The sequence below is a fragment of the Cnephaeus nilssonii genome, assembly GCF_951640355.1.
Source record: "Cnephaeus nilssonii genome assembly, chromosome: 13".
NCBI classification, from domain to species: Eukaryota; Metazoa; Chordata; class Mammalia; order Chiroptera; family Vespertilionidae; genus Cnephaeus; species Cnephaeus nilssonii.
Window position 1 is genome coordinate 70435239 of NC_137084.1, and position 21749 is coordinate 70456987.

General features: G+C 39.6%; 1 pseudogene across 1 annotated transcript; it reads left to right on the forward strand.

Annotated features, from left to right (window-relative positions):
* The first annotated feature begins 224 nt into the window (after positions 1 to 224).
* LOC307109271 (S-formylglutathione hydrolase-like) lies at positions 225 to 10664 on the forward strand (annotated as a pseudogene). Its single transcript has 4 exons — positions 225 to 273; positions 9700 to 9792; positions 10007 to 10461; positions 10564 to 10664. The product of its transcript is annotated as an S-formylglutathione hydrolase-like (transcript).
* Positions 10665 to 21749: the final 11085 nt, after the last annotated feature.

The window sequence follows — 21749 nt, forward strand, 5'->3', positions numbered from 1 at the left end:
TCCTTACATAGGCTTTCAACTATCTTATTTGAACCTCACCTATATGCTGATTTTAGGGGGACCTGGTACCACCTTTTCTGCAGTTCTGCAGTGTGAAGCAACTTGCTTTTTGCCTTTGTTGGTTCTGCTAAGTCCGTTAACACCAGTCTATTTGCTTTTTAGCCTCTAAAGTTTTGTTCTCAATTCTTTTTTTCTGTTTTCTTTGTCTTTGTGGATTTGGGGGCATGTTAAATCTCTACTATAATTTTGATGGCATTTTAGCAGAGAGTAAAGGTAAAGAAGTGTATTCAGCCCACTTTTTAATAAAAACTCCATTGCTGAATATCTTAAATAATAAGCGATGTCACTCTTTTAAAGACAAAGTTACTTAGTTAAAAAGAAAAAAGAGCCCCTAATGTATTCCTGCAACCATCCCAGCATTAAGGTCACATTTCCCAGCATGTCATAGGAGACCCCTTGTGGAGTGGTTCTCTGCACGACCTCATTCTATCACCACCTAAGCAGGGCCCCTGGAGAAAAGCCGGGACCTTGCAGATCACCCATAAAATAGATGATGACTCACTCTACCAATGCTACTGCTGCTACTAATTTCTCTTTGCTTAATTGTCTTCGTTTTTTATAAGATAGAAAGACTGACATGGATCTCATTGAGTGTGTTTTTATCAGATCAGGCCAGGAAATCTATGCCACGTTGTGAAAAGTGGCCTTTTAGAGACGAGCTTCTGTAGAAACACTGAGGTACTGTCGGTTGGCTGGCTGGCCTTCCAAGGCTTATCTGGCTGAGCCGTGTTCCCAGTTTTGTGTACTGACAGCAGTATTTCATTACTCACTGTGGATTAAGCTGAATTGCCAATTCCCCGCCCACTGTATCAAAACAAAAGCAACTTAAAAGAAGAAGGAACTGAACAGAGCATAGACTGTGAAACCACAGAACCTTAAATGTCATGGAGGTTTCAATCCATGTCCTTTCCTGCTTTGTGAAAGCAGAGATTTGGCAGGGGAGATCTTACTTCTTCAACCTTTCAAATGAAACTAAAAGAGCCAGTCAAATGAGGGCTGCTCAGATCTTAAAGGGCGAAAGTTGCTATTCAGCCATAGGATAACTTGACTACTGTTTGAACATCTTTATTTGTCATATAATTGAACAGGAAGGGCTTGGAAACTGAGCTCTCCGTGGACTTACATGCCAATATAAACCCTGCACCCAGAAAGCATGCGAGACACAGTTGTGTTGACTCTTGGAGAAGTTTGCCTTTCACAATAATGCCAGTTACATCATGGGAACATGTCAAATGCACAAGCCCCACCTCAAATACAAAACTTTATTACAAGACAATGAGCATATATCAGCTTATTTGATTCGGACAAGCAATGAAAATGAACCTGCTCCTAAGAAAAAATTAGAACAACTGTGAGTTAAGAGGGCAAATTGGCCAAACAGGTCTTCCAAGTTGGTGGCCTTGAACCCTTGGGGATCTTGGATGTAAGGTTTTAAAATTTCATATTTTCATTTCAATGATAAAACAATAATATAAACACTATAGGGATAATATTTTTAAAAATATTAATCAGGTCATTTTTGGTTTTCCTTATTAATCATGTTCCTCAATAACCTGCTATCATTCATGCTAAACTAGATGGTGCCCCAGGAAAAAAGATACAAACTAGAAGGAAAATCCATTAAATGGGGAAGATATGGTAAACTTACTACTCCAAGACTAGGAAGGGAAGCAGAAACCCTCTGGAATGGAGAAGAGATGGAGAGAATGAGCCAAGAGGTCAGAAACCAATATCTTTCTTCTCATTGATTTCCCAATCCTCTCTCCTCCTTGGTTTTTTCTTCTTCATTCAAATGGCTTCTTCCTCGAGTAATTCCTTTAGTAGCTCTTTTAGGAAGAATCTGTCAGTGGTAAATTTCCTCAGATATGACTTTTTTAATTTTTAATTTTTTTATTTAAATTATTTATTGTTGAAAGTAATACATATGTCTCCTTTTTCTCTCATCGACCTCTCCCCATCCACTCCCACCCCCCCAGCACATGCCTTACCCCCCTCAGATAGTCTTAAAACACATTTATTTTGCCTTATTTTACCATTTCAGTTGAATGATCATTTAGTTAGAAATAGAATTCTAAGCTGACAGTTTTGAAATTTCTATTCCATTGACTCTGAACTTGATAAGTCCTGTTTAAGGCCATTGCTGTTTTAACTAATGTTTTCTCTTAGTAAAAACTGGAGGCCCAGTGCACAAATTCATGCACCAGTGGGGTCCCTCGGCCTGGCCTGCGGGATCGGGCCAAAACCGGCTCTCCAACATCCCCCAAGGGTCCTGGATTGTGAGAGGGCACAGGCCAGGTCAAGGGACCCCATCAGCGCATGATTGGGGCCAGAGTGAGATGTGGGAGGTTGGCCAGCTGGGGAGGGACCGCAGGAGAGCTCCAGGGTATGTCCAGCCCGTCTTGCTCAGTCCCGATTGGCCAGACCCCAGCAGCAAGCTAACCTATTGGTCAGAGTGTCTGCCCCCTGGTGGTCAGTGCACATTATAGCGAGTGGTTGAGTGGCCTTAGCATATTATTAGCATACTAGAGGCCCAATGCACGAAATTCGTGCCTCACGGCCCTGCCCCCAGCCCACTGGTCATTCCAGAAGGTCATTCCGCCATCCGGTCTAATTAGCATATTAGCTCTTTATTATATAGGATTATGCCTTGATTGGTTGAACAGCTGACCAGTCGACCAGACATTTAGCATATTAGGCTTTTATTATATAGGATTATATAGGATTGTAAAAATATCTTGTTTTAATATTTTCTTTTTATGTTAGGTGTAATGTAATTATTTATCCTAAACATTCATGTCTTTCATTAATTCAAGAAAATTCTCAACCATTATCTTTTGAAATATTGCCTTTCTTTTACTCTCCATTTGCTCCTTTGTAAACTATTGATAGACACTGGACATCTCCCTTCTTTCTTCCATGTCTCTTAAACTCTCTTTCATTTTTTCCATTTCTTAAACCCTTTGATATTCACATTCGGTGTATGTTCTCTTAGTTCTATATTTCAGGTCATGAATTCTCTATTTAGGAAATTAAGTTTTTAAGTTATAATTATATTTTTAAATTTTTCTTTCATGAAGTTCTATTTTTTAAGCCTACCTTTTATAGTATCTCATTTTTCTATGCTTGCTATTCTTTCTTATCTCTTAAGTTGTTTTTATAAGATATGTATTTTTATAGTGCTATAAGCTGACGTTTTAAGGAGGAATGTTTGGAGAATGTATAAATCTATTGTTTATTAAATCCAATAACTTTCACAGATGGCAAATTGTTTCCTCTTTCGTCTTATAATTTTCAGAATGTGGGTTTATCGTCAGTGGGTATTTTTTTCTATAAAGATAGAAATAGCTTCTTTGTATATTTGATTTTTGCTTTTGCCAGGCTGCTGAGTGGTACCATCAATGGGGACAAACTTTTATATTCACTTTTTTTAAATCCTCACCCGAGGATACTTTCCCATTGATTTTTATAGAGAGTGGAAGAGAGAGGGAAAGATAGAGAGAAACATCGATGTGAAAGAAACACATAGATTGGTTGCCTCCTGCATGAGCCCCAACCAGGGCCTGGGCCGGGGAGGAGCCTGAAACCTTAACTGGAATTGAACATGGGACACTTCAGTCCCCAGGCCGAGCTATCCAAACCAGCTAGGGCTACATTCACTTTTTGATGTGGGGTAGGGTGGGGTTGCAGGACAAGATTTTCTGGACCATGAAGAAGTTTCAAATCTTACATGGAATAAATTCGGTATTTTCAGACTCCAAATCCATACCTGAAGTAAACGTGGGGCTTTGACTTCTTAGGCATTGACAAGTTTCCTTTGAGTCTCCCTGGGACAGTGAAGAGAGTTTTTCTAGTCCTTTCAGAGGTATATCCCTTTCGGTATCCCCGAATAGGTTTAAAGTCCATATCCGTAAATATTAGAGTTAATTTCTAAGTCTGAAAATTACCTCTGCCCACCCTGATGTCTGCATGGTGAGCTGTGTGTTCAAAGTAGTACTCATTTTAATTCTTTTACCAAAGTTAAAAGGTTTTTTGTTTTTGTTTTTTTTTTTAAGTTTTTTTTTTTAAATATATTTTATTGATTTTTTACAGAGAGGAAGGGAGAGGGACAGAGAGCCAGAAACATCGATAAGAGAGAAACATCGATCAGCTGCCTCCTGCACACCCCCTACTGGGGATGTGCCTGCAACCAAGGTACATGCCCTTGACCGGAATCAAACCTGGGACCTTTCAGTCTGCAGGCCGACGCTCTAGCCACTGAGCCAAACCGGTTTTGGCAAAAGGTTTTTTTTTTAAGTGATAATTCAAAATTAGGGGTCATTTCATAGAAAACAAGACTTTGGCCTTAGCTGGTTTGGCTCAGTGGATAGAGTGTCGGCCTGCAGACCAAAAGGTCCCAGGTTCAATTCTGACCAAGGGCACATACGTTGGTTGGTGGCTTCTCCCCGGTCCGAGCCCTGGTCAGGGCGCATGCAGGAAGCAACCAATCGATGTATTTCTCTTACATCTATATTTCTCTCTGTGTTTGCCTCTCTTTTCCACTCTCTCTCTAAAAAAAAAATAAAAAAAATCAGTGGAAAAATATCCTCAGATGAGGATTAAAAAAAAAAAAAGACTGGTTTAATAGAAAAGTGGATGCATTGAGGATTTCACTTCCTTGTATGAAAATGATATGAATGACTTTGACTGTTATAGGTCAATGAGAGAAAAAACACACAATAAATAAAGGTAATACATTAATTATAGATTCAAATCAAGTGCAAGCTTAACGTATAAATGAGTGAAAGTTTTATAAGTAGTCCAAATAGAGCCAAATGGTGGAAGAATTGAACGAAATCATCACATAGCAACTACTATAAAGGGCATGTTGTCATACATGGAAAAATTCCATCTTTGTACATAGACACTTTCAAGAGCTCCTCCTCAAAAAATGGATCACAGCCCTGCCAGCGTGGCTAAGTAGTTGAGCGTCAACCTAGGTATGAACCAGGAGGTCATGGTTTGATTCCAGTTGGGCACCTGCCCAGGTTGTGGGCTCGATCCCCAGAGTGGGGTGTGCAGGAGGCAGCCTATCAATGATTCTCTCTCATCACTGATGTTTCCATCTCTCTCTCCCTCTCCCTTCCTCTCTGAAATCAATATTTTAAAAAATGGATCACAAATTTCAAATATGAGCATGTAGACAGACATACACCCTACTTCACTTCTAAATCTCTAAACAAATGTCATATTATTTTGTCTATTCAAACACATCTGAATTTTAAAAAACTTTTCTCTTGTGATTTTATATTTTATTTATAAGTCTAAACTATATGTAGACTAAAAGCAAAAATTAAGCCTTCTTGTGCCAGGGGAGCATACAAAAGGTGAGGAAATGGATGGGGTAGGATACAGCTTGTAGGAGTCTCTGACAGGTTAGATCCATACAGTCATTTTCAAAGCATCCTGCTTAAGTGGTTTGGGTAGCTTTTGCTTCAACTGAATTTGCTTATTTTTCAATTTTCCAAAAATTATGCCATAAATTCATTATCTATTCACTAATCAAATATCCAAAGGCACTTTTAGCCTGTCTAGGATTTCCCTGGTGTATGTCTGGTGTCAATAGAAAATACAGAAAGGATAGAGAAGAAAGGCCTTGCTTGCCTCATCTGCACTTTTTCAAGGTGACTCAGCTTTTCATATCCACAAACAGGATGTGCATCCCCTAGGCTAACAAGGCTTAGTAAACAGGTAAAGCTTCCACCTCTTTCTGAACCACTGAAATATCCATGGACAAGACCTTAGTCATCTTCCTTCCCATCCCCTTCTTTCCTCTTTCTTCCTGCTCCCTTTGTCCTCAAACATGATGCACCATTAACAAACAATACTCCCAGAGCGTCTAGAGGGAGGACACTGGGCAAGGAGAGGAAGGGCTTATTTTCATTCTCATGTGATGATTTTAGTGGAATGTATCTGTTAACACACTAAGCCTTGCCTATGGAAGAGAACACTGAGGATCAAGAAAATGTGTGTGTATGGTGGGGAGGGGGTAATACACTGGATCCTAGAGTTCATACATCCAAAATAGCTCTTGGTAATATCCTCATGGTCCTTATTCTTACTTTACACATTTATTTCGATGTTAAAGAAAAGACAGCCTTGGGAACTATCTTATGATTTCCTATTCCAAAATGGGAGGCTATTTTGGTTTAGGTTAGTCTTCATGTTATTTTAAGAGGACTGACATTGAAGCAATTGGCATGGCTTGTTATAAACCTCCAACCCTGTCCATTTTACTCAGCTGTTCTCTAACGTTTTCTACTCCTCTGCTAGGTTGAAAATTCTTAAAGGGCAGGGACCACGATAATTAGCATTATACTGTGCAGAGTTCATGGAATATTTAAGGGATAGAATGGAATCATGTTATCCCTAATTCACGCTCCTGCCTCCATCCAGTGCCCTGGAATGTGATCACCCTACTCAAGTGTCATGGTGTTGTTGAGCACACCAAAAGGGAAACAACCTCTCAGGAGAAACCAGGAGGTCTCCTTCCAGTCAACACACACAAGGCAAGGCGATGATTCATATAATCCCAACGAGGCAATCATTAGACAAAAGGATTTCAAGTCGAGCAGCAATTATGAGTCATAAGAGTCATGCTCTAAGTTTGAATATCCAGGTTTGTTTTGCTCCTCAGTTACATAAATAATGGGCAGCACACCTTACATACAGACAAAAACAAAAGGCCCAGATCATTTGATTTTTTTTAAATTTAAACACTCTTTATGTACAAATATGTTTTAGTTTTATGTCTATGGAGGAAATAAAATGAATCATATACATTTTCTTCAATTTCATAAGTCTTTCATTTGCATTCCTAGGAGTTATATTTATTTCCCTCAAATACTCACTCAAATATCACATCCTAAATTATTGTGAATAGATATTTGAAGTGAGGACTGGAGAATACAGTTTTTCCCATAGGAAAGCCTCTCCTCACATAATTGGCATAACTGTTGCTCTTGTGAGAACATGAAATCTGTTATCTCTCTTTTAAAAAAATATATTTTTATTGATTTCAGAGAGGAAGGGAGAGGGAGAGAGAGAGATAGAAACATCAATGATGACAATCATTGATCGGCCACCTCCTACACACCCTCTACTGGAGATCTAGCTGGCAACCTGGTCATGTGCCCTTGACCGGAATCGAACCCCGGACCTTTCAGTCCGCAGGCCAATGCTCTATCTACTGAGCCAAACTGGCTAGGGCTCTGTTATCTCTTAAACAATATAACTGACAAGGCATTATCACAATATTAATAGAGATGCTTAGTAGCAAAAAGGGACAAAAGCTTAGAACCCCATTAATAAGTCATTGTGATAGATAAAGTTTTTCTCCTGGTGTTTGGTAAGAAAGAAATAGGCCACTTCCCTTTCTTGAGCCTTTTGAACCTCTTTGTATAGCCCTTGGCACGACTAAACTTTCTCTACCAGCGTCCTTAGCAATTTTGACTTCCCACAAAGTGTCTCCCACACAATGGTGTCCAATATACAATTGATAAATGACTCGTGAATAAATTAATGCATTTCTTGACTTTGACATGCTGGGCTTATGGTAGGTCCTTCATATAAACTTCTTGAACTGCTTTGACACTATTGTCAACACTTCTGTCAGAGCTGCTGCTCCTCATGCCACCTGTTGATTTTGACAGTTGCCAAATAAACAACACTTGTATACACATCCCTACAGATATGACCCAGAAATAGAGTACTGTGTTGTACCCTGGTCATTTGACTCAAATCTTCCTGCTTTGTAATGATCTATGTAGAGTGAGAACAGAGCATGAAACACAATTCCTTCCCCCATCATTGGTGGCTGTAATGTTTTTACCAGTTTTACTTCAGTCATCAGAGCCTGATTGATATGCTTTATAAATGGAAACTTAAAAATCATAACTCATGCCGAAACTGGTTTGGCTCAGTGGATAGAGCGTCGGCCTGCAGACTCAAGGGTCCCAGGTTCGATTCCGGTCAAGGGCACGTACCTTGGTTGCGGGTACATCCCCAGTAGGGGGTGTGCAGGAGGCAGCTGATTGATGTTTCTCTCTCATCGATGTTTCTAACTCTTTATCCCTCTCTCTTCCTCTCTGTAAAAAATCAATAAAATATATTTTTTTAAAAATCATAACTCATCAGCACAATTAGCTATATGTGTTTTAAGTTGCCTGGTGGGGACAATAGTAATTCATTTGGTATGTCTTGCTGAGCATTAGCACTATAATAAAATTTGACGACGGTTGCTTTTTTTTTTTTTAAAAAAAAGAAATGTTTTTATTAATTTCAGAGAGAAAGGGAGAAGGAGAGAGAAAGAAGTATCAATAATGAGAAAGAACCATTGATTGGCTGCCTCCTGTACACCTCCTCCTGGGGATTGGTCAGGGCAACCCAGGAATGTGCCCTGACCGGGAATCGAACCATATCTCCTGGTTCATAGGTTGATGCTCAACCGCTGAGCCATGCCAGCCGGGCCTACAGTTACTTTTTAAATTTTACTAAGTATATAGTTAAAGTCTATATATGATCACCTTAATCTTCTTGTTACTTGTTTAAACTTTTTTGAAAAAGTATTTTTCAATCCGGAATTATAAAGGCTTTTAAAGTTTATTCTGATAATAATATGTACAAGAATTAATAGCCCAACTTTTTTGAAATACTAGTTCAGAAATTCACACAACTTGTAAACTTATTTTATAAAAAAATATTTTTATTGATTTCAGAGTGGAAGGGAGAGGGGGAGAGAGAGAGAGAGAGAGAGAGAGAGAGAGAGAGAGAGAGAGAGAGAGAGATCAATGATAAGAGAGAATCATTGATTAGCTGCCTCCTGCAGGCCCCTACTGGGGATCGAGCTGGCAACCCCAGGCATGTGCCCTGACTGGGAATTGAACCACCATGACCTCCTGGTTCATAGGTCAATGCTCAACCACTGAGCCACACCCGCATGCTACTTCAAATGATAACTAAAAAACTGATTATGTTCCTGGGATGTTCATAAAAAATGAGGGGTTGTGCCCTGGCCAGTTTGCTCAGTAGTTAGAATGCTGGCCTGTGGACCAAAGGGTTGCAGGTTCCATTCCTGGTACCTTGGTTGCAGACTCACCCGGGAGGCAACCACTAATCAATGTGTCTCTCTCACATTGATGTTTCTCTCTCTCTCTCTCTCTCTCTCTCTCTCTCTCTCTCTCTCTCTCTCTCTCTCATCCTCCCTCCCTTCCATCTATCTCTCTAAAAAAAACAAAAAACAGTGAAAGGTGGAATAATAATTTCACATTATACCCATATCAAATCATTGTTGTACACCTTAAAATAATATGTTATATGTCAATTATATCTCAGTAAAACTGGGAAAAATGTTGAGACCCCTGACTGCTTCTTCTCTCCCAGCCCCTGCCTCTCGCAGACCATGTACCCTTTGGTGCAGACAAAAGACAAGCAGCAGTTGGACAGGAAGTGAATGGCACTGAAACAGATTTCCAACATCAAGTGGTTGGGGGTCGGCAGAAAGTAATAGTGCTGGACTGAACTACAAAATGAAATTTGTTATCTACTTAAACCACCAAAGGCAAATGCCCTGTACTATATAGGCTGTCTGTTTTTTTTAAATAGCAAAATCTGGTGATCATTAAGCTGCCTCAGCAAGTGGCCTTGTTGTCATTGTTCCAGATACCAGCCCTCATGACTGAAATATTAAAGGAGAAGGTGAGTCCAGCCAGGGTGGCTCAATGGTTGAGTATTGACATATGCCCGGTCAGGGCACATGCCCGGGTTGTGGGCTCGATCCCCAGTGGGGGGCATGCAGGAGGTATCTGATCAATGATTCTCTCTCACCATTGATGTATCGCTCTCTCTCTCTTCCTCCCCCTTCTTCTCTGAAATCAATAAAAATATATAGTTTTTAAAAATAAAGGAGAAGGTAAGAGCTGGGACTTTGGCACTGGTGCTGAGTTTTATGTGGATGCCACTGGAGATCCTTGGAACACTAGGTACAGGATGTACTCATATGTGACGGAGGAGCTTCCCAACTCATAAATGCCCATTTTCCAGTGGACCCCCAAAGGATGTCTATTTTTGGCCACTCTGTGGGAAGCCATGGAGCTCTGATTTTTGCTTTAAAGAATCCTGGGAAGTATAAATCTGTATCAGCATTTGCTCCTATTTGCAATTCAGTGCTCTGTCCTTGGGGCAAAAAAAAACAACCAACCCTTTAGTGGATATTTTGGAATTGATCAAAGTAAATGGAAGGCTTATGATGCTGCCCATCTTGTAAAGTCCGATCCAGGTTCTCAGCTGGACACACTAACTGATCAAGGAAAGGATGACCAGCTTCTTTCAGATGGACAGCTATTACCTGACAACTCGTAGCTGCCTGTACAGAAAAGAAAATCCCTGTGTTTTTATTTATTTATTTTTAAATCTTGGTGGTTGAAAGTATTATAGATGTCCCCTTTTCCCCCCAGTGACCCCTTCTAGCCCACCCGTCCCCCCCAATCCCTGTTGTTTTTGGATTGCAAGAAGTTATTAATCATAACCATTACTTCATTGCAACCTTTATCACTAATCATGCAAAATAGCTACATGTCTGAAAAACCTTAGATAAGAGAATCTCTTCAGGATTATAAAAATTGTAATAAACAGAATTGTAGGGAAAACTATTTCAAAACATTGTGTTTCATAATGCTAGAAATGCTTCATCCTATGTAGTTGAATCACTTTCTGAATAAATATATGAAACCTGAAAAAAACACCTGGGAAACTGATGAAGGTGGAATGATTGATTGACGAACCATATTCCTCTGTCAATGCCAGAGAATGACAGTCTTGAAGGACTCAGAATTTCTGACCATGTTCCTTTAAGGGCTCATTGTCCTGGGCATCTTTAGTGCATCTAATTGGAGCACAGGCAGAAATCGTGCCATTGCCAATGGAGGCAAGGATGTTGAGGAATCTAATGCAACATTAATACATACGTACCAGCTATGGAGTTAGTAACCGGGTTAACTGTATGTCTGACTGAGGTTACCGGAGAAGAAGCAGCACTTCTATTTAATGCCAAACACTATAATATAAAGAATTATATGTAAGAAATAGATGTGCATTATTTAAATCTTCTCCAGACAAATGTAACTTTAGTTCAATAGTACCTAATAATAAAACGTTAATATATTTTATTGCTTTTTGTGTATTAGGAAGAGATAGCTACACTCATAGTCAAAAGAACTCACAGGGCCAGCTTTGACAAGCTCTAGTAAAAATGGGAACAAAATGTCAGATGTTGCTTCTCCAACGTCAAAAGTCATTAATAAATTTATCAAGTTCATGTATCACGTTGCAAAAGAACTTAGAAAAAAAAAGAAGTAAATATTCTGGTTCCAGAGCCATGGAATGTTAGTGAAAACAAACAAACAAGTCTATGATTTTTAAGAAAGACTCAGCCGCCCTGTCCAGGTAGCTCAGTTGGTTAGAGCGCCATCCCAAATCGCCAAGGTTGTGGATTTGATCCCCCCATCTCGGCATATACAAGAATCAACCAATGAATGCCTGGATAAGTGAAACTACAAATCAATATTTCTCTCTCTAAAATCAATCAATCTATAATAATAAAAGGGTAATGTGCTAATTAGACCGGACGTCATTCTGGATGTCCTTCCTGATGAAGCCAAGGTGGGAGGGAAGCCAGCCCAGGTCCCCGGTGCCCGTGGGTGACAGGAGGAGGGAAGCCCGGGTCCCAGCCACCCGGGTCCCCGGGTGCCAGAGGGAAGCCGGTGCCAGCAGCCAGGGGAAGGAAAGCCTACTCTTGCACAAATTTTCGTGCATCGGGCCTCTAGTAAGTAAATAATTAAAAGAAAAGAATCTTCCCCTTGTGGGGGAAAAAGACAGTAAAGGAGCAATACAGTGCAGTAGGGAATAAGAAAAGGTTTGGAGACCTTTAGGGTCACATCCTAGCTCCTTCATTAGTTTTATAACCTTAGGCAAGAAACTTAATACCTTTAAGGCTCATTTTCTTTATTGCCAGGCAAAGGAGAATAGCATATTTCATTGAACTTTTAACAGTCTGTATATTGCCAGTTAAACACAATGCTTTCTTATAAGGTAGAATTTTTATTTCAAACTTATTTAAAGAGCTACTTTAAAAATATTTAGGTAGATTTTAATCATATCATTCTCATATCACCCTGATGCATAGATAAAAAGAAAAACTTAGCAACATAAATTACTTAATATATCCCTCAAATTTTACGTAGAGACACCCCTCTGAGTCACTTTGGACTCAGAGTCATTGGTGTCCCCATTTTTCCTCACAATACTGGCCTCTCTGCCATTAAGAGCATTGGCAATGCTTATTTCTCAAAAGACAATGCTTATGTCTCCACTATTGCTTCTAGGATTTTTTTCCAAGTCGTGCCCTGATGCTGCCACTTTCATGACCCCAGAGGAACAACCCAGTTTGCTCACAAGTAGGCAATGACAACGGCTGTCATCACGCTGTCTTTCTGACAGTAGCTATGAGACATCACACTCCATCTGGTGTATCCTAAGATGCTAAGTGTGAAAAAAGGAGCATCTTAGAATTGTGAGATTTGGATAAAACTAATCTTCATAGAACTACAGTGAGGATTAATAAGAAAATACAGAAAAAGGATTAATAAGATGACATAAATAAATGGTAGCTATTATATTACAGGGAAATGAGAAAATTGCACCACTTCTGATTTGGGCTCCTCACCATGTGCCTGGGATGCTCATCAATACTGAGTTAGCTTATTCGATCCTTATGTATTGTAGACTTATTTGAGGATTGGCATTTTGCACATGATGGACTTTGCAAGTCTAAAGCAAGTATTGCGAAGTAGGAGATTCATTCCAGTCTCTTACTCCTTCCCTCCAAATTAAAAAACAAAACAGCAAAAAGCCTTGTGGTCTCCTAAAATCATGGCAAAATCACCAGATTATGACCCTCTTTTTCCTTTTTGCATTTCACCTCCTCTGCTCTCCTGGGTCTCACTCATCTCCCATTACCGCCATTTGACCTGCAGGTCCATTTCCAGTTTACATTTAGAAAGCCACTTCAGGCAAATGGCGAAGAGTGTGTCAAAGGAAATATCAAAACTTCTTTCAAGGGTAAATGAAAACTAGCCATAAGAATTACTTGGGACTTTTAGAAGGCAAAAGCCAACAGCGCTGTGATTGCACTGAGCTTCGTTCTTTTACTCGGTTCTGCAGTGAGAGGTCTGAAGATCAGGTTAATCTAAAACAGGAAGGAAAGGGAGAGAAATCCTCGGCACTTTTTCTTTTTTCAATTTTATTAAATATATATTTTTTATTGATTTCAGAGAGAAAGGGAGAGAGAGATAGAAACATCAATGATGAGAGAGAATCATTGATTGGCTGCCTTCTGCACGTCCCCTACTGGGGAGGAATCGAGCCTGCAACCCAGGCATGTGCCTTTGGCCAGAATCCTTTAGCTCGCAGGCCAACACTTTCCACTGAGCCAAACCACTAGGGCGTCTGCACTTTTCTGCAGAGGATTAAAGCAATACCTTCGCTGCTCAGACACCACATGCTCTCTTATAAACTCTATAATGTGTCCTAATTGGTCAGGCAGGTCCCACAATAAAGCTGGACCAGAGCAAATTGGTCAAACCAAAAACCTGCTTGGAATGGAAATGTTAAGGGAAAATTAGCAAAGGATAGTAGGTAGGAGTGGGCCAGGAAAGAATGACCAGGCCCACATTAGGCAGGATGACATCAGATAGGACAAAGCTTTTCAATATTGCACTACTGACATTTTGGACTAAATAATTCTTTGTTTGGGTGGCTGTCCCGTGCAGAGAAGGATGTTTATCAGCATCACTGGTTTCTACCCACTAGATATAAGTAGCACCTCTCCTATCCCCCACCTCACCCTTAGGTTGTGATGATCAAAAATGTCTCCAGACATTGCCAATGTCCCCTGGGAGGCAAAATTTCCCTTGTTTAAGAACCATAGAACCATTTAACAAATCAAAGATCATGGATTGTTGTGAGATACCAAGGTCCCAAAAGGAGTCTGTGTGTGGAAGACTAATTCAAGCAGAAATAATTCTCAGGGGCAAAGGTTATGTATTTCAGCCCACATCCTGGGCTCACTCATTCAGTTTCTCTCCCCCGACCCCTGTCCCCTCATTGAGGATGAAACTGGCCCTCGCAGAGAGCAGGCCTCTAAGATAGAAGTCTTTGCAGTCTCTGCTCGAGCACTTCCTTCTACCAGCAGATGTAGGTGGCCCAGTTCCCCTAGCTGCTGGGAAGGAGCTGCAGAAAAGCATAGAGGACTCCTCCTCTGGACTGGGCAAATGCGCCTTCACTGTGTGCAAAGGGACATGTCAGAAGAGCCAAGCGTAACAGTGGTGTATTGAAGCTTCCTCTACTTCCAGAGTTTCATTAGCTTGTCCTGAATGCCCATGCTGGAAATCCAGTCATCACAAAAGCACCTTTCTTTTGAACTGCGGTGTTAATAGGTGACGAACAGAACCTTCCAAATCTTTACTTTAGGGAAGTGCAATTTGAACGCCAAAAAACCTAGTTGTGGTTACAAACTTTACTGTGTATAAGTATTACCTTACAGTACTTATTAAAATGTCGAGTCCTTGAATACATTTATGGACTATTATTCAACCTTTAGAAAGAAAGAAATTCTGACACATGCTACAACATGGATGAAGCTTGAGGACATTCTGCTAGTGAAATAAGCTAGTCACACACACACAAAATAGATACTGAGATTCCATGTATATGAGGTACCTAGAGTAGTCAAATTCATAGAGACAGAAAGTAAAATGATGGTTGTCAGGGCTGAGGTTGGTTGGGGGATGGGGGAGTCATTTGTTTAATGAATATGGTTTTAGTTTTGTAAACTGAAAAGCGTTCCGGAAATAGGTGGTAATGGTTGGGCAAAAGTGTGAATATACTTAATGCCAATGAACTGTACACTTAAAATGGTCACAATGGTAAATTTTATGTTAAAATACTAAATTAAAAAGGCAGATACTTGGTTACCACCAGTGATTCTGTTTCAGTTAGTCTGAATGGGCACAGAAATTTGCATTTTTAACAAGCAACCCAGCTGATTCTAGTTTTTAGATAATCCTTTCAAAAATACTAGTTAGTAAAGGAACTAAAATCTAAGAATGTACTCAGATCATCTAGAAATGTATGATTTGCCAGAAATGCCAGGACACAATTTTATTCAATGAAGACAAGATTTTAAAAACTGGTTCATGGGAAGATCTCTGGAAAATAATAGGACAGAGTCCCAGGGCTAAAGAAATGTCTCTAGATTTGATCTAAGACAAGGTAATTAGCAGACACATGTGATCTTGTTTGCTGTAACTGTGGGTGGAGGCATGAAAGATTAGTAAAGGGGAGGGATTCCTCACATGCGTAAATCACCTGTGTGAGGAAAGTGGGTAATAGCTTGGCATTTAGGTAATTACACATGCAAATTAGAAGAGCATATATATATGAGCCAAACAAAACAAAGACAATTATGAGCACATTCTAGAGCCACCATGCCAGTCGTACCACCATTTCCAGCTGCCCAGATGTAAGTACCAGCAAAGACATGGTTTCCAATTGTTTATACTCTACTAAATATGTATAGAGCAAAAATGTTTTGTTTGGAGGGGATTTTGTACATCGAGTGAGGAAAAAATATGATGGATTCTTTTCCAATTAACTTCATATTCTCCCACACTAAAAACCACATGACATTAAATAAATATAGGTCTAAGTATGTTTTTGAAATAATTATTATTTTCAATGTTTACATTGACTGTGAATACAAGAATTAGAATCTTTTCATTCTTCCAGTTCTTCAAAGCATGTGAGTGACAAGCAGATGGTAAAGGGAACACACAGAAATGAGGCACTCCCCCCCCCCCTTTTTTCTAAAACCTTATGTTGGTAGTGATATTCTCATTAGCAATATTTTATATTTGTGTTGTATTGATCTATTGCCTGGAACAGCTTCTGTTCATTCTCGGATTCAAATTCAAAGTATTTCCAGAGAACCTGTATTTTCAGACCTCCTAATCTTGTCTATTCCTCTTGAGCCTCAATTTGATGACTCTTAGATGGCCACAATGAAAAGTCCATCATTTATGATTTTTGTAGTCTGTGAGGGTAAATGGAAATGTTCTCAACGGTTTGTAATTTTAAAAATCGATAAGTGGGTTCTGGCTGCTGTGGCTCACTGGGTTGGGCATTGCCCCATGCACCAAAAGGTTTCTGGTTCAATTCCTGGCTTGGATGTTTCCTTTCTCTCTACTTCTCCCTTCCTCTCTCTCTCTCTAAAAATCAATTTTAAAATATTTTTAAAAAATCGATAAGTGGTATGAAAAAATTGAACCTAGAGCCAAATGTGTGAGTTTAAAATAAAAATAATTAAGATATGATTCCTGCTTCACAGACTTTGCCATCTAGCTAGGGGAGAGAGGTGTGCAAACAAAAAGTGCAGTGAAGAATTAATTCTAGGTGCTGTGATAAAAGTCTATGTGTCAATCGAGGCTTGAGGGAGGGTATCAGCAGGCAGGGATGAATCATGTGGGAAGAAGTGGGGAAAGTCTTCATATGCAGAGTAAATCTTGAGCTAAGTGTTTAGTATGAAACTGTCTTAAAATCAAGATGTTTACAATCTCATTAGAGAGACCAAATAAAAAATATATGAATAAATAGTGAATTATTTAGCATTAAGTTGTGTGGGACTGATTAATAAGTCAAAAAGCTTTTGGAAAAGGTGGGTTGGAGCAGGTGCTTTATAAAGGAAGTAGAGTGGAGCCAAGCCGTAGGATGGGCAGGAAATAGATAAGAGCCGTGGAGGAGATGAGGGAGCACAAGCAGAGGAAGCACCTGAGCAAAAGCCTGGACCTCAAGGAAACCAACGGACTGGAGTGGTCTGGAGGGACAACAGGGTCAAGTGAAGATGGGGCTTTCGAGGCAGGCAGGGGCTTTTGAGGATTCGTGTAGAACAAGCATGTCAAACTCCAAGGCTAACTCAGGCCAACTAAACGAGGCATGCAGCCTGCGGGCGACGAGTTTGACATGCTTGATGTAGAAGGTGATGTCAATATCTCACAGATTTCTGATCAGGGAAGTCATGTGCTAAAAGCAGTATTTTGGGAAAAGAAGTCTAGTTTCCACTTGGAGCTATAAAGAGCTCGGAGTGGGGGCTGGAAGGCCAGCACAAAGGCTGCTGCGATTCTCCAGGCGGAAGGTGTGGTGGGCCTTGGAAGGGGCAACCGCGCAGAATAGGGTGGGAAGGCGGGAAGGGACTGTAAGTCACTGTCAGTCTCTGCCTCCCATGGTGAATTATTACATCTGCATTTCTAGCCACACTTTTCTCTTTTATGATTGTAAATTCCATATTCTTTTCTAACCAGCAATACTGAAAGTCAAAATGATCAATTAGGATTTTTTAAATTAAATTTATTGTGGTGACATTGGTTAATAAGATCATATAGGTTTCAGATGTAGATTTCTATGATACAAGATCTGTATATTGCACTGTCTTCCCACCACCCCAAGTCTATTTACATCTTTCAGAATGATTCATTATCACATACGTCCACCATACGATGGTCATGGCAAGCAACTTTGTATATTCTTTTTAAAATACATATATATAATTATTATTATTAATTTCAGAGAGAAAGGGAGAGGGAGAGAGAGATAGAAACATCAATGATGAGAGAGAATCATTGATTGGCTGCCTCCTGCACGCCCTCTACTGGGGATCAAGCCCACAACCTGGGCATGTGCCCTTGACCAGAATCGAACCTGGGACCCTTCAGTCCCCAGGCCGACGCTTTATCCACTGAGCCAAACCAGCTAGGGCACAACTTCGTGCATTCTGATCCATCAGAGAAACCGAGTAGCTTTTCAGAGGACCCAGAGTTAGCAATGAGAGGAGCATGTCTCAGAATAAAGGTTCTCTCAATCCAAGTCATTCCTATACAGGGTTTCTCAACCTCGGCACTATTGACATTTGGGACCAGATAATTCTTTGTTGTAAGGGGCTGGCCTGTACATTGTAGGACTTGCAGCAGCATCTCTGGCCTCTACAGCAGATGCCAGGAGCACCCCCTCTCCCCAGTTGTGCCAATGAAGAATGAGTACATTTGCTGAGTATAGAAGGAAGGTGTCCTTTATGGTTTTCTGCAGCCCCTGCCCAGCAGCTAGGAGATTGGGCTGCTACTGACCTTTGACAGTAGAGACAGTACTTATGCAAAATTTTCAAAGCCGTCTGTCTTAGAGAGCTACTCTCTTGCCAAAGGTTCTCCAGAGGTGCCAAAATCACCCAGTTGAAAACCACTGCTGTAATTTATCATACATTTTAATTTTTAGAAGAATAACATTTTCGCCTATGCTTTACTGAGGCAGATATTTTCCATTACTTTCACTGTAAACTTCAGGCCAGTGCTGCTCATACACTGAGTCTTTGAAGGATGAGAAAAATCCAAGCAGCGGAGTCACTGCTCCTTTGACCAATTCATTTTGGAAATAACAGCTACAGTTCATTAGCAGTGAAAGGTTCTCTACCTTGAAGCACCCTTACAAGGGGCTTCACCATCACACTCCAGCTCCATCTGGAACTTTGGGGATAACTGGTTTGATGCTCTTCTCCCAGAAATTTTTTTTCTACTGAAACACTATGCCAATCCCTGTGATCTAGCTCTTGGAGAATGTCCTTAATGCCCATTGAGCTCCTCCTCTTCTTCTTCTTCTTCTTCTTCTTCTTCTTCTTCTTCTTCTTTTTAATATATATACATTTTTATTGATTTTAGAGAGAAAGGGAGAGGGAGAGAGAGATAAAAACATCAATGATGAGAGAATCATTGACCGGCTGCTTCCTGCATGCCCCCTACTGGGCATCGAATCTACAACCAGGCATATGCCCTCAATCGGAATCAAACCTGGGACCCCACAGGCAGACGCTCTATCCACTGAGCCAAACTGGCTAGGACTGGCCTCTTCTTTACTCCCAGTCCCTTCCAAGTTAGTCTACTCCAACTCAGCTCCATACAACTCAGTTTTATCTCTCTGTCTGGTTCACTACCAGTACATAATCTCTGAAACCCTTATTAACTTTACCAAAATATTCTATACATTTACAGGCTTTCTTTGAGAGTTCCTTCCCCCTTTAACCAAAAACTGATTTTGTTCTCATGACTTGGATTCCCTCCTTGAACAGAGGTGGTGGCCACTTGTGTTGTCGTCTTCTCTTTAACCCTAGGGTGTCAGGACCCTCATTTATTGGCATTCTCTTTGACCTCCACATGCCCTTCCAGACCAGTTTTCTGGCCACCATTCTTCAGTATCCTCTCCTTTAAAAGCCACCTTCTCAACATTCCTGTTGCTGTTCCACCTTCTCATCTATAAACCAGGACACTTGCTCATAGAACAGGGATTGGGGTCCGGAAATCTTTTCCTTTGAGTTCAAATTTTTAGTAATAATATTCCTAAAATAAATATGAAAATCACTAAGGATGAGAGAGTAATGAGGGAAGGATGAATTGAAAGGAAGGAAAATAGGTTCTCTTTAATCAGCAAAGACATTCAGCCCTTTCCCCAATTAAATACAGCAAAAATAAATGCCTACCTCCAAAAGTTAACCTAAATCAGATCAAGTACCATCAGAACATCTTCCCTAGATACATCTCAAATGTTTATTTAGTTACTTATGAATAATAGTCTTGTTAGGCTTCCCCAACATCATTCCAGAATTCCAGCCAACTTTTTCCTTAAATTTCTGAAATCTATATTGCTTCTTCTAGAAAATGCCTTTCTTCCCTCCAGCTCAATCCTTAAGGAAGCCCTGCTCCTTATGTTAAGTAGGTGTTATTAGGAACTGCTCTCTCCACCCACAGGTGGAGACCATATTTGTTGCAGGATTCAGAGTTATGTGGAGCAAACAGGCTATAAACCAGTATAGAGTGGCTATGCCTTGCATATGTTTACAACTCCTTTGGCCCAATGCTGTCCTGCTGGACTAAACTTAAGCTTTACATTTTGAGAAGATTGAATTAATAACATTATGTTTAATACATTGAGTTCATATTTGGACTATTTCCTTTACTACTGGGGTGAAGATGGGGAGGTTTATAATTTTATTAACATAGACAAATACAGTGAAATATAATTTTTAAAAAAATTTTTGAAGTGAAATTCACATAACATAATATTAATCATTTTAAGTAGAAAAATTCAGTGGTATTTAGTACACCTATAATGTTGTACAACTACTATCTAGTTCCAAAATATTTTAGCACTCCTAAAGGAAATCACACCCATTGAAATATAATTTTTAAACCAGCCTAGGAAATTATATATGATTTGCACAATACTAGTAGTAGGCACTGGGTTTCTATTTGTTTTTCATATCTTATAACCCACTTTGTGTTAAAGACAGTTTTAGTGAAGAGGGAGTCCAAGGACCACAGTCAGTGAATTACACAGAATAAAACTCTTCTAGCCCAGATAACCTTCCTGGAAATTTGATGAGTAACATGGATTTATATAGAATACACTCTTCAAAAAGAGAGGTGTAGGAGATAGGGTCAAATAACAGTTTGAAATGACCAAAGTAGGAATTGGAGGATATTAAACTAAAAAGAGGAACTAGAATAGAGAGGCAAAGAACAGTGCTTGGCATGTGCCAGGTGCTCAAAAAAAGGTTTGTTGACTGAATAAGTGAACAAACTACTCCCAAAGGAATTAATGAAATAATCCAGAATGGATAGATGGATGGATGGATGAATGCATGCATGCATTGAAAATGGATCTAGCATGCAAGGAGTAGTGTTTCAATGAGCAATTGATAAGCCATGGGAGGAAGCACAGTAAATGTTTACTATGTAATTGCAGCTGGACCAGCCTTAAAAACAAATAGGAAAAAGATGTAAAGAATTTATTATTTTGTATTCAAATATTTATACTTAAGGCAAAAAGATCAGTCTCCATAGTTTTGCTGTTTATCATAATTAAATATTTGAAATTAAAAAACATTTTATACTTAGAGAAAACAGCTTTGAGGAATAAATATTGATTGAATTTGAGTACTTAAGGTTTTAAAAAAGGGCCTTGAAGTAGAAGGGCACCTGCTATTATATAAATTGTTGTTTATAAGCTTGGATTGCTCCTTGTGTAGTCATAAATTTGCATGACCTTTCTTAGTCAGTCTTAAGGATACTATTTCTGGTTTGCATTTTCTCCCATATGACTATTAATTGAAGTATGCTGTTAATTTTTAAAACCATCTATCCAGTAAATCCCTTGACTAGAAGAATGTCTAATATGATACATACCATCGTTTGATTATTGGTATTATAACAGAATTAATTAAAGTACTGGCATATTTTTATCTACACAATAATTAGTTGAATAGGATTTAGCAAGACTTAGAAGTTACTCTAGTCTGAGAGTATTCATTTCTGCTTAATTACATTCAAATTAGATATTTAAACTCAGGGACCACAAGCATAGATGCATATTTTTACCTTCAGCAGGATTATTCCATTAGCTGAAGGGAGCCCCTCTACTGCAGGCAATTCTTTTTCATCCACAGGCTTAGCTAGAGGAGTTAGCTTCCTAATGCACAGCAACAACTTTCTGTCTTCTTTCAA